Source organism: Doryrhamphus excisus, chromosome 2 (assembly GCF_030265055.1).
Source record: "Doryrhamphus excisus isolate RoL2022-K1 chromosome 2, RoL_Dexc_1.0, whole genome shotgun sequence".
In the NCBI taxonomy this organism is placed as follows: domain Eukaryota; kingdom Metazoa; phylum Chordata; class Actinopteri; order Syngnathiformes; family Syngnathidae; genus Doryrhamphus; species Doryrhamphus excisus.
Genome location: NC_080467.1, coordinates 21,682,725 through 21,690,224, shown reverse-complemented (window position 1 = coordinate 21,690,224; position 7,500 = coordinate 21,682,725). Strand labels below are relative to the sequence as shown.

General features: G+C 52.8%; 14 non-coding genes and 19 pseudogenes across 14 annotated transcripts; all 33 read left to right on the top strand.

Annotated features, from left to right (window-relative positions):
* Positions 1-56: 56 nt before the first annotated feature.
* LOC131123879 (5S ribosomal RNA) lies at positions 57-166 on the top strand (annotated as a pseudogene).
* A 112-nt stretch (positions 167-278) lies between these two features.
* Positions 279-397, top strand: LOC131121028 (5S ribosomal RNA). The gene has a single exon (XR_009127567.1). It is a non-coding gene; the product is annotated as a 5S ribosomal RNA (ribosomal RNA).
* Positions 398-509: 112 nt separating this feature from the next.
* Positions 510-628, top strand: LOC131123557 (5S ribosomal RNA; annotated as a pseudogene).
* A 112-nt stretch (positions 629-740) lies between these two features.
* LOC131122670 (5S ribosomal RNA) lies at positions 741-849 on the top strand (annotated as a pseudogene).
* Positions 850-961: 112 nt separating this feature from the next.
* Positions 962-1,080, top strand: LOC131122549 (5S ribosomal RNA; annotated as a pseudogene).
* Positions 1,081-1,192: 112 nt separating this feature from the next.
* LOC131120859 (5S ribosomal RNA) lies at positions 1,193-1,311 on the top strand. The gene has a single exon (XR_009127404.1). It is a non-coding gene; the product is annotated as a 5S ribosomal RNA (ribosomal RNA).
* Positions 1,312-1,423: 112 nt separating this feature from the next.
* On the top strand, positions 1,424-1,542 carry LOC131121424 (5S ribosomal RNA). Its single transcript, XR_009127933.1, has one exon. It is a non-coding gene; the product is annotated as a 5S ribosomal RNA (ribosomal RNA).
* A 112-nt stretch (positions 1,543-1,654) lies between these two features.
* Positions 1,655-1,773, top strand: LOC131121813 (5S ribosomal RNA). Its single transcript, XR_009128307.1, has one exon. It is a non-coding gene; the product is annotated as a 5S ribosomal RNA (ribosomal RNA).
* A 112-nt stretch (positions 1,774-1,885) lies between these two features.
* On the top strand, positions 1,886-2,004 carry LOC131121335 (5S ribosomal RNA). Its single transcript, XR_009127850.1, has one exon. It is a non-coding gene; the product is annotated as a 5S ribosomal RNA (ribosomal RNA).
* A 112-nt stretch (positions 2,005-2,116) lies between these two features.
* LOC131122682 (5S ribosomal RNA) lies at positions 2,117-2,235 on the top strand (annotated as a pseudogene).
* Positions 2,236-2,347: 112 nt separating this feature from the next.
* Positions 2,348-2,456, top strand: LOC131123405 (5S ribosomal RNA; annotated as a pseudogene).
* A 112-nt stretch (positions 2,457-2,568) lies between these two features.
* On the top strand, positions 2,569-2,677 carry LOC131122840 (5S ribosomal RNA; annotated as a pseudogene).
* A 111-nt stretch (positions 2,678-2,788) lies between these two features.
* Positions 2,789-2,907, top strand: LOC131122507 (5S ribosomal RNA; annotated as a pseudogene).
* A 112-nt stretch (positions 2,908-3,019) lies between these two features.
* LOC131123617 (5S ribosomal RNA) lies at positions 3,020-3,128 on the top strand (annotated as a pseudogene).
* Positions 3,129-3,240: 112 nt separating this feature from the next.
* Positions 3,241-3,349, top strand: LOC131123648 (5S ribosomal RNA; annotated as a pseudogene).
* A 111-nt stretch (positions 3,350-3,460) lies between these two features.
* LOC131123767 (5S ribosomal RNA) lies at positions 3,461-3,570 on the top strand (annotated as a pseudogene).
* A 112-nt stretch (positions 3,571-3,682) lies between these two features.
* Positions 3,683-3,801, top strand: LOC131121027 (5S ribosomal RNA). The gene has a single exon (XR_009127566.1). It is a non-coding gene; the product is annotated as a 5S ribosomal RNA (ribosomal RNA).
* Positions 3,802-3,913: 112 nt separating this feature from the next.
* LOC131123815 (5S ribosomal RNA) lies at positions 3,914-4,032 on the top strand (annotated as a pseudogene).
* A 112-nt stretch (positions 4,033-4,144) lies between these two features.
* LOC131122993 (5S ribosomal RNA) lies at positions 4,145-4,253 on the top strand (annotated as a pseudogene).
* A 112-nt stretch (positions 4,254-4,365) lies between these two features.
* LOC131121738 (5S ribosomal RNA) lies at positions 4,366-4,484 on the top strand. The gene has a single exon (XR_009128234.1). It is a non-coding gene; the product is annotated as a 5S ribosomal RNA (ribosomal RNA).
* Positions 4,485-4,596: 112 nt separating this feature from the next.
* On the top strand, positions 4,597-4,715 carry LOC131121037 (5S ribosomal RNA). Its single transcript, XR_009127576.1, has one exon. It is a non-coding gene; the product is annotated as a 5S ribosomal RNA (ribosomal RNA).
* Positions 4,716-4,827: 112 nt separating this feature from the next.
* LOC131121423 (5S ribosomal RNA) lies at positions 4,828-4,946 on the top strand. The gene has a single exon (XR_009127932.1). It is a non-coding gene; the product is annotated as a 5S ribosomal RNA (ribosomal RNA).
* Positions 4,947-5,058: 112 nt separating this feature from the next.
* LOC131122211 (5S ribosomal RNA) lies at positions 5,059-5,177 on the top strand. Its single transcript, XR_009128583.1, has one exon. It is a non-coding gene; the product is annotated as a 5S ribosomal RNA (ribosomal RNA).
* Positions 5,178-5,289: 112 nt separating this feature from the next.
* LOC131121333 (5S ribosomal RNA) lies at positions 5,290-5,408 on the top strand. Its single transcript, XR_009127848.1, has one exon. It is a non-coding gene; the product is annotated as a 5S ribosomal RNA (ribosomal RNA).
* A 112-nt stretch (positions 5,409-5,520) lies between these two features.
* LOC131121375 (5S ribosomal RNA) lies at positions 5,521-5,639 on the top strand. The gene has a single exon (XR_009127886.1). It is a non-coding gene; the product is annotated as a 5S ribosomal RNA (ribosomal RNA).
* Positions 5,640-5,751: 112 nt separating this feature from the next.
* LOC131123845 (5S ribosomal RNA) lies at positions 5,752-5,860 on the top strand (annotated as a pseudogene).
* Positions 5,861-5,972: 112 nt separating this feature from the next.
* Positions 5,973-6,081, top strand: LOC131123705 (5S ribosomal RNA; annotated as a pseudogene).
* A 111-nt stretch (positions 6,082-6,192) lies between these two features.
* Positions 6,193-6,302, top strand: LOC131123472 (5S ribosomal RNA; annotated as a pseudogene).
* A 112-nt stretch (positions 6,303-6,414) lies between these two features.
* On the top strand, positions 6,415-6,533 carry LOC131121374 (5S ribosomal RNA). Its single transcript, XR_009127885.1, has one exon. It is a non-coding gene; the product is annotated as a 5S ribosomal RNA (ribosomal RNA).
* Positions 6,534-6,645: 112 nt separating this feature from the next.
* LOC131123844 (5S ribosomal RNA) lies at positions 6,646-6,754 on the top strand (annotated as a pseudogene).
* Positions 6,755-6,866: 112 nt separating this feature from the next.
* LOC131123704 (5S ribosomal RNA) lies at positions 6,867-6,975 on the top strand (annotated as a pseudogene).
* Positions 6,976-7,086: 111 nt separating this feature from the next.
* Positions 7,087-7,196, top strand: LOC131123471 (5S ribosomal RNA; annotated as a pseudogene).
* A 112-nt stretch (positions 7,197-7,308) lies between these two features.
* LOC131121026 (5S ribosomal RNA) lies at positions 7,309-7,427 on the top strand. The gene has a single exon (XR_009127565.1). It is a non-coding gene; the product is annotated as a 5S ribosomal RNA (ribosomal RNA).
* Positions 7,428-7,500: the final 73 nt, after the last annotated feature.

Genomic DNA, 7,500 nt, shown 5'->3' with positions numbered 1-7,500 from the left:
GGAGTCTAGTTTGGCCTGCGTCGCCTTCAAATAGGATCTTTTCAGTTGACCTGGCAGCTTACGGCCATGCTACCCTGAAAGTGCCCGATCTCGGAAGCTAAGCAGGGGCGGGCCTTGGTTAGTACTTGGATGGGAGACCGCCTGGGAATACCAGGTGCTGTCAGCTTTTTATGGTTTCTGCTCTTGCCTGACAGCAGAGGGCGCTGTTTGACACTTTTTGCTGGAGTCGAGTTTGGCCTGCGTCGCCTTCAAATAGGATCTTTTCAGTTGCCCTGGCAGCTTACGGCCATACTACCCTGAAAATGCCCGATCTCGTCCAATCTCGGAAGCTAAGCAGGGGCGGGCCTGGTTAGTACTTGGATGGGAGACCGCCTGGGAATACCAGGTGCTGTAAGCTTTTTATGGTTTCTGCTCTTGCCTGACAGCAGAGGGCGCTGTTTGACGCTATTTGCTGCAGTCTAGTTTGGCCTGCGTCGCCTTCAAATAGGATCTTTTCAGTTGACCTGTCAGCTTACAGCCATACTACCTTCAAAACGCCCGATCTCGTCCAATGTAGGAAGCTAAGCACGGGCGGGCCTGGTTAGTACTTGGATGGGAGACCGCCTGGGAATACCAGGTGCTGTAAGCTTTTTATGGTTTCTGCTCTTGCCTGACAGCAGAGGGCACTGTTTGACACTTTTTGCTGGAGTCTAGTTTGGCCTGCGTTGCTTTCAAATAGGATCTTTTCAGTTGCCCTGGCAGCTTACAGCCATACTACCCTGAAAACCCCCGATCTCGGAAGCTAAGCAGGGGCGGGCCTGGTTAGTACTTGGATGGGAGACCGCCTGGGAATACCAGGTGCTGTAAGCTTTTTATGGTTTCTGCTCTTGCCTGAAAGCAGAGGGCGCTGTTTGACACTTTTTGCTGGAGTCTAGATTGGCCTGCGTCGCCTTCAAATAGGATCTTTTCAGTCGCCCTGGCAGCTTACGGCCATACTACCCTGAAAACGCCTGATCTCGTCCAATCTCGGAAGCTAAGCAGGGGCGGGCCTGGTTAGTACTTGGATGGGAGACCGCCTGGGAATACCAGCTGCTGTCAGCTTTTTATGGTTTCTGCTCTTGCCTGACAGCAGAGGGCGCTGTTTGACACTTTTTGCTGGAGTCTAGTTTGGCCTGCGTCGCCTTCAAATAGGATCTTTTCAGTTGCCCTGGCAGCTTACGGCCATACTACCCTGAAAACGCCCGATCTCATCCGACCTTGGAAGCTAAGCAGGGGCGGGCCTGGTTAGTACTTGGATGGGAGACCGCCTGGGAATACCAGGTGCTGTCAGCTTTTTATGGTTTCTGCTCTTGCCTGACAGCAGAGGGCGCTGTTTGACACTTTTTGCTGGAGTCTAGTTTGGCCTGCGTCGCCTTCAAATAGGATCTTTTCAGTCGCCCTGGCAGCTTACGGCCATACTACCCTGAAAATGCATGATCTCGTCCGATCTCGGAAGCTAAGCAGGGGCGGGCCTGGTTAGTACCTGGATGGGAGACCGCCTGGGAATACCAGGTGCTGTAAGCTTTTTATGGTTTCTGCTCTTGCCTGAAAGCAGAGGGCGCTGTTTGACACTTTTTGCTGGAGTCTAGTTTGGCCTGCGTCGCCTTCAAATAGGATCTTTTCAGTCGCCCTGGCAGCTTACGGCCATACTACCCTGAAAACGCCTGATCTCGTCCGATCTCGGAAGCTAAGCAGGGGGGGGCCTGGTTAGTACTTGGATGGGAGACCGCCTGGGAATACCAGCTGCTGTCAGCTTTTTATGGTTTCTGCTCTTGCCTGACAGCAGAGGGCGCTGTTTGACACTTTTTGCTGGAGTCTAGTTTGGCCTGCGTCGCCTTCAAATAGGATCTTTTCAGTTGCCCTGGCAGCTTACGGCCATACTACCCTGAAAACGCCCGATCTCATCCGACCATGGAAGCTAAGCAGGGGCGGGCCTGGTTAGTACTTGGATGGGAGACCGCCTGGGAATACCAGGTGCTGTAAGCTTTTTATGGTTTCTGCTCTTGCCTGACAGCAGAGGGCGCTCTTTGACACTTTTTGCTGGAGTCTAGTTTGGCCTGCGTCGCCTTCAAATAGGATCTTTTCAGTCGCCCTGGCAGCTTACTGCCATACTACCCTGAAAATGCATGATCTCGTCCGATCGCGGAAGCTAAGCAGGGGCGGGCCTGGTTAGTACCTGGATGGGAGACCGCCTGGGAATACCAGGTGCTGTAAGCTTTTTATGGTTTCTGCTCTTGCCTGACAGCAGAGGGCGCTGTTTGACACTTTTTGCTGGAGTCTAGTTTGGCCTGCGTCGCCTTCAAATAGGATCTTTTCAGTTGACCTGGCAGCTTACGGCCATACTACCATGAAAACGCCCGATCTCGAAAGCTAAGCAGGGGCGGGCCTGGTTAGTACTTGGATGGGAGACCGCCTGGGAATACCAGGTGCTGTAAGCTTTTTATGGTTTCTGCTCTTGCCTGACAGCAGAGGGCGCTCTTTGACACTTTTTGCTGGATTCTAGTTTGGCCTGCATCGCCTTCAAATAGGATCTTTTCAGTTGACCTGGCAGCTTACGGCCATACTACCCTGAAAACGTCCGATCTCGGAAGCTAAGCAGGGGCGGGCCTGGTTAGTACTTGGATGGGAGACCGCCTGGGAATACCAGGTGCTGTAAGCCTGTATGGTTTCTGCTCTTGCCAGACAGCAGAGGGCGCTGTTTGACACTTTTTGCTGGAGTCTAGTTTGGCCTGCGTCGCCTTCAAATAGGATCTTTTCAGTTGACCTGGCAGCTTACGGCCATACTCCCCTGAAAACGCCTGATCTCGTCCGATCTCGGAAGCTAAGCAGGGCCTGGCCTGGTTAGTACTTGGATGGGAGACCGCCTGCTTATACCAGGTGCTGTAAGCTTTTTATGGTTTCTGCTCTTGCCTGACAGCAGAGGGCGCTCTTTGACACTTTTTGCTGGAGTCTAGTTTGGCCTCCGTCACCTTCAAATAGGATCTTTTCAGTCGACCTTGCAGCTTACGGCCATACTACGCTGAAAGCGCCCGATCTCGGAAGCTAAGCAGGGGCGGGCCTGGTTAGTACTTGGATGGGAGAGCGCCTGGGAATACCAGGTGCTGTAAGCTTTTTATGGTTTCTGCTCTTGCCTGACAGCAGAGGGCGCTGTTTGACACTTTTTGCTGGAGTCTAGTTTGGCCTGCGTCACCTTCAAATAGGATCTTTTTAGTCGACCTGGCAGCTTACGGCCATACTACCCTGAAAACGCCCGATCTCGGAAGCTAAGCAGGGGAGGGCCTGGTTAGTACTTGGATGGGAGACTGCCTGGGTATACCAGGTGCTATAAGCCTTTATGGTTTCTGCTCTTGCCTGACAGCAGAGGGCGCTGTTTGACACTTTTTGCTGGAGTCTAGTTTGGCCTGCGTCGCCTTCAAATAGGATCTTTTCAGTTGACCTGGCAGCTTACGGCCATACTACCCTGAAAGTGCCCGATCTCGGAAGCTAAGCAGGGGCGGGCCTTGGTTAGTACTTGGATGGGAGACCGCCTGGGAATACCAGGTGCTGTCAGCTTTTTATGGTTTCTGCTCTTGCCTGACAGCAGAGGGCGCTGTTTGACACTTTTTGCTGGAGTCGAGTTTGGCCTGCGTCGCCTTCAAATAGGATCTTTTCAGTTGCCCTGGCAGCTTACGGCCATACTACCCTGAAAATGCCCGATCTCGTCCAATCTCGGAAGCTAAGCAGGGGCGGGCCTGGTTAGTACTTGGATGGGAGACCGCCTGGGAATACCAGGTGCTGTAAGCTTTTTATGGTGTCTGCTCTTGCCTGACAGCAGAGGGCGCTGTTTGACGCTATTTGCTGCAGTCTAGTTTGGCCTGCGTCGCCTTCAAATAGGATCTTTTCAGTTGACCTGTCAGCTTACGGCCATACTACATTCAAAACGCCCGATCTCGTCCAATGTAGGAAGCTAAGCACGGGCGGGCCTGGTTAGTACTTGGATGGGAGACCGCCTGGGAATACCAGGTGCTGTAAGCTTTTTATGGTTTCTGCTCTTGCCTGACAGCAGAGGGCACTGTTTGACACTTTTTGCTGGAGTCTAGTTTGGCCTGCGTTGCCTTCAAATAGGATCTTTTCAGTTGCCCTGGCAGCTTACAGCCATACTACCCTGAAAACCCCCGATCTCGGAAGCTAAGCAGGGGCGGGCCTGGTTAGTACTTGGATGGGAGACCGCCTAGGAATACCAGGTGCTGTAAGCTTTTTATGGTTTCTGCTCTTGCCTGAAAGCAGAGGGCGCTGTTTGACACTTTTTGCTGGAGTCTAGTTTGGCCTGCGTCGCCTTCAAATAGGATCTTTTCAGTCGCCCTGGCAGCTTACGGCCATACTACCCTGAAAACGCCTGATCTCGTCCGATCTCGGAAGCTAAGCAGGGGCGGGCCTGGTTAGTACTTGGATGGGAGACCGCCTGGGAATACCAGCTGCTGTCAGCTTTTTATGGTTTCTGCTCTTGCCTGACAGCAGAGGGCGCTGTTTGACACTTTTTGCTGGAGTCTAGTTTGGCCAGCGTCGCCTTCAAATAGGATCTTTTCAGTTGCCCTGGCAGCTTACGGCCATACTACCCTGAAAACGCCCGATCTCATCCGACCTTGGAAGCTAAGCAGAGGCGGGCCTGGTTAGTACTTGGATGGGAGACCGCCTGGGAATACCAGGTGCTGTAAGCTTTTTATGGTTTCTGCTCTTGCCTGACAGCAGAGGGCGCTGTTTGACACTTTTTGCTGGAGTCTAGTTTGGCCTGCGTCGCCTTCAAATAGGATCTTTTCAGTCGCCCTGGCAGCTTACGGCCATACTACCCTGAAAATGCATGATCTCGTCCGATCTCGGAAGCTAAGCAGGGGCGGGCCTGGTTAGTACCTGGATGGGAGACCGCCTGGGAATACCAGGTGCTGTAAGCTTTTTATGGTTTCTGCTCTTGCCTGAAAGCAGAGGGCGCTGTTTGACACTTTTTGCTGGAGTCTAGTTTGGCCTGCGTCGCCTTCAAATAGGATCTTTTCAGTCGCCCTGGCAGCTTACGGCCATACTACCCTGAAAACGCCTGATCTCGTCCGATCTCGGAAGCTAAGCAAGGGCGGGCCTGGTTAGTACTTGGATGGGAGACCGCCTGGGAATACCAGCTGCTGTCAGCTTTTTATGGTTTCTGCTCTTGCCTGACAGCAGAGGGCGCTGTTTGACACTTTTTGCTGGAGTCTAGTTTGGCCTGCGTCGCCTTCAAATAGGATCTTTTCAGTTGCCCTGGCAGCTTACGGCCATACTACCCTGAAAACGCCCGATCTCATCCGACCATGGAAGCTAAGCAGGGGCGGGCCTGGTTAGTACTTGGATGGGAGACCGCCTGGGAATACCAGGTGCTGTAAGCTTTTTATGGTTTCTGCTCTTGCCTGACAGCAGAGGGCGCTGTTTGACACTTTTTGCTGGAGTCTAGTTTGGCCTGCGTCGCCTTCAAATAGGATCTTTTCAGTCGCCCTGGCAGCTTACGGCCATACTACCCTGAAAATGCATGATCTCGTCCGATCTCGGAAGCTAAGCAGGGGCGGGCCTGGTTAGTACCGGGATGGGAGACCGCCTGGGAATACCAGGTGCTGTAAGCTTTTTATGGTTTCTGCTCTTGCCTGACAGCAGAGGGCGCTGTTTGACACTTTTTGCTGGAGTCTAGTTTGGCCTGCGTCGCCTTCAAATAGGATCTTTTCAGTTGACCTGGCAGCTTACGGCCATACTACCATGAAAACGCCCGATCTCGAAAGCTAAGCAGGGGCGGGCCTGGTTAGTACTTGGATGGGAGAGCGCCTGGGAATACCAGGTGCTGTAAGCTTTTTATGGTTTCTGCTCTTGCCTGACAGCAGAGGGCGCTGTTTGACACTTTTTGCTGGAGTCTAGTTTGGCCTGCGTCACCTTCAAATAGGATCTTTTTAGTCGACCTGGCAGCTTACGGCCATACTACCCTGAAAACGCCCGATCTCGGAAGCTAAGCAGGGGAGGGCCTGGTTAGTACTTGGATGGGAGACTCCCTGGGTATACCAGGTGCTATAAGCCTTTATGGTTTCTGCTCTTGCCTGACAGCAGAGGGCGCTGTTTGACACTTTTTGCTGGAGTCTAGTTTGGCCTGCGTCGCCTTCAAATAGGATCTTTTCAGTTGACCTGGCAGCTTACGGCCATACTACCCTGAAAGTGCCCGATCTCGGAAGCTAAGCAGGGGCGGGCCTTGGTTAGTACTTGGATGGGAGACCGCCTGGGAATACCAGGTGCTGTAAGCTTTTTATGGTTTCTGCTCTTGCCTGACAGCAGAGGGCGCTGTTTGACACTTTTTGCTGGAGTCTAGTTTGGCCTGCGTCGCCTTCAAATAGGATCTTTTCAGTCGCCCTGGCAGCTTACGGCCATACTACCCTGAAAATGCATGATCTCGTCCGATCTCGGAAGCTAAGCAGGGGCGGGCCTGGTTAGTACCGGGATGGGAGACCGCCTGGGAATACCAGGTGCTGTAAGCTTTTTATGGTTTCTGCTCTTGCCTGACAGCAGAGGGCGCTGTTTGACACTTTTTGCTGGAGTCTAGTTTGGCCTGCGTCGCCTTCAAATAGGATCTTTTCAGTTGACCTGGCAGCTTACGGCCATACTACCATGAAAACGCCCGATCTCGAAAGCTAAGCAGGGGCGGGCCTGGTTAGTACTTGGATGGGAGAGCGCCTGGGAATACCAGGTGCTGTAAGCTTTTTATGGTTTCTGCTCTTGCCTGACAGCAGAGGGCGCTGTTTGACACTTTTTGCTGGAGTCTAGTTTGGCCTGCGTCACCTTCAAATAGGATCTTTTTAGTCGACCTGGCAGCTTACGGCCATACTACCCTGAAAACGCCCGATCTCGGAAGCTAAGCAGGGGAGGGCCTGGTTAGTACTTGGATGGGAGACTCCCTGGGTATACCAGGTGCTATAAGCCTTTATGGTTTCTGCTCTTGCCTGACAGCAGAGGGCGCTGTTTGACACTTTTTGCTGGAGTCTAGTTTGGCCTGCGTCGCCTTCAAATAGGATCTTTTCAGTTGACCTGGCAGCTTACGGCCATACTACCCTGAAAGTGCCCGATCTCGGAAGCTAAGCAGGGGCGGGCCTTGGTTAGTACTTGGATGGGAGACCGCCTGGGAATACCAGGTGCTGTAAGCTTTTTATGGTTTCTGCTCTTGCCTGACAGCAGAGGGCGCTGTTTGACACTTTTTGCTGGAGTCGAGTTTGGCCTGCGTCGCCTTCAAATAGGATCTTTTCAGTTGCCCTGGCAGCTTACGGCCATACTACCCTGAAAATGCCCGATCTCGTCCAATCTCGGAAGCTAAGCAGGGGCGGGCCTGGTTAGTACTTGGATGGGAGACCGCCTGGGAATACCAGGTGCTGTAAGCTTTTTATGGTTTCTGCTCTTGCCTGACAGCAGAGGGCGCTGTTTGACGCTATTTGCTGCAGTCTAGTTTGGCCT